Raw genomic sequence first — 2544 nt, 5'->3', positions numbered from 1 at the left:
TAGGAGACTTTTTGGGCTTTAGCAGAAAGGGGGGAGGGACTAAGAAGTTGTTAATGTTCAAATTCTTTGGCCAAGTCCTGGATCTTCACAATCCTACCTACAGTAACTTTAAGTGTTAGTTCAACAGAAGTTCATTATTACGGTATCATTATAGGGTATCTTTATTTTAATGATATCCAAACAAGGTTTAATTAAAAGACTTATCAGCAAGAAGTATAATAAAGTAATTGGGGGTTAATATGGGGATTTGCATCATGATGACAAAAATGAAAGATAATCCCATTTTACATTGTCTTCAAAAAGCCTCAGACATCTGAAACACAAATACACTTTTAGCCACATCAAAAATGACACAGAGATATTAAAGTAGCATCTCTAAAAACTGCTTTAGATTGATCTATCAGCACTTCATGACTTCATTCAAATGTTTCCTGCTTTAAAAGATAAGACCTTACTTTTCGTTCTGCAGATTACAAAGTGCCATTATTATCAGTTTAATTATTCTAAGTGAATAGAGGCGTAAATGAATAAAATGTCTATATGGTGTAATAGTAGTGATTCACTCTCATTTAATGATGGCTAAATCTCCTTCCCCTGTCTTGAGAAAATGAATTTGAACTTTAAATGCAAAAAAATAGTTCCCATGAGTCTAATCATGGACTTTTACTTCAGAAAGTGATTTTGAAAAGTGCAAAATATGCACTAATCAGATAAACAGTTGACCATAAAAAAAAAATCCAATTTAAATTAATGGATGGTTTTAAACAAAACAAAAAGGTTTATCAACTGAACTCCCACTCAACTCCCACTTGTAAAACATATACAGTACAAAAGAAAAACACTACAAATAATAGTATACAAGACATAGACATAGCTAGATAGCTACTTGAGTAACTGCTTTTTAACTCTTTTTTAAATGTTTTGTTTTTATGACTATCATATTATTTAACAATGTTTTTGGTCTGTTTTGGATTTGTCATTTTCTTAGGTCTTGTTCAGCTGCACATGGCTAAAATGCCTCTAGTAACGTTTGTATACCTGGTCCCCATTTAGGATCATATACTGTAACTAGTTGAATAATGCTGCCATAAAATCAGGTACTAATACGACTAGTCCCTAAAAAACCTTTCAAAAAAACAATCCTCATGAAAAAAAACGTTGAAGTTCCTTGAGGTTACAATATGCAACTTTTCACCTGGAGGCAACAAAGTGCATTGTGTGTCCTTTATTTGTCCCCTCAGGTGTGCAGGTTAGGCCAGCACCTGTCACTCAATGTGATGGGCTGTTAAGACGACATTGAGCCTGAGGCTGTGGTAACACAACGTCACCACAGGCACTGAAGACATGCAGAGGAAGTTCATCTGAAAATAAATAGATACAACCAGCTGTATACCAGACACCCCAAACAAATGTCTACACCCTAAAACATCCTAAAGGCTCTAAAACAGCTAACTACTGTCGAAAAGACAAACACAAGACAAATTTCTCAGCGTATCTTTGTGTCATCATACTGGTAAATGCATTTGCTCAAATTGTACTTATTTTCAACATTATTTGTCAACGTGATGTATGTTTTGATAAATAAGTGAGCATGCTTTCTTCATTTGCTTGTGTTTTGTTGATTTATATGAGAGGTGTCAGCTTAAAGGCCCACTATTAAGGAAACATGCAAAGTTAAATACTATCTTCTCTAATGCGCGTCATTTGGTTTGAAATGTGCTGGAGACAGAGACGCATTCGGATCTCGCCCATGACATTATTATACAGCGAGAGGAAAATCCTGAGATGAGAGCAAGAAATTGCATTGAGAGACTTACGTTATGACAGCAAGAAGAAAAACTTTTTGAGAGGAACACATTTTTTTTTGAGGGAACATTTTTTCACACTGATTGCAAAAAATACATATTTAATAGTTTAAAAAAATATTTTGAGAGAATTATTTTTCCTCAGAAAAAATTTCAAATTTATATTTAAAACTTTTTTTAGTCCCAAATACTATTAGTAGTATAGTATTTTTTGCTATTGGTATCAACACTTTTTCCCTCAAATATTTTTGTAATATTACTAATGTAAATGAATAAAAATTTTTACAAAAATGTGATGATGTCCAACACGTTTTATGAAAAAGAAAGCCTTAAGTTTTCAAAAAAACATTAGACATGTACCCGCGTACTATGTGGACAACGTGACACAACGTGACATCAGACTTAGAGAGAGGAGCTATGAGAGGAGAGAAGCGTGTAGCCAGCGCAGCAGCAAAACGGCTGTGTCTGTGCCTGCCCTGTGGGGATAGAGATTTTTGTGGATTTGTTGGCATCTGTCATAGGACTTATGTGTTATGAGCTTTACTTTTATCTTTTTAAACTAATTGGAGCTCAAGGTTTTCTAAAAAGTGGTGGGTGCAAAATGACTCATGACAAAATCTGATAGGTATGTGTACCCACCGTCCCCACCAACATCGCTGCCTGTGTCTTCTCTGACAACAATTATAATGCCAGTATTTTCTTCTTTTGAAATTTCAATCTTGTGACGGGATGTCTGTTT

General features: G+C 34.5%; 1 long non-coding RNA gene across 1 annotated transcript in view; it reads left to right on the top strand.

The window, feature by feature from the left end:
• LOC117951554 overlaps window positions 1-2316 on the top strand; it is an 8800-nt gene extending 6484 nt beyond the window's left edge. Inside the window, exon 3 of the long non-coding RNA XR_004658204.1 lies at window positions 2230-2316. This is a non-coding gene — a long non-coding RNA (uncharacterized LOC117951554). The remainder of the gene's footprint in view (window positions 1-2229) is intronic.
• The last annotated feature ends 228 nt before the right edge of the window (window positions 2317-2544 follow it).

The sequence above is a fragment of the Etheostoma cragini genome, chromosome 10 (assembly GCF_013103735.1).
Source record: "Etheostoma cragini isolate CJK2018 chromosome 10, CSU_Ecrag_1.0, whole genome shotgun sequence".
Classification (NCBI taxonomy): Eukaryota; Metazoa; Chordata; class Actinopteri; order Perciformes; family Percidae; genus Etheostoma; species Etheostoma cragini.
Note: the sequence above shows the minus strand (reverse complement) of the source record. Positions and strands in the feature narration are given on the sequence as shown.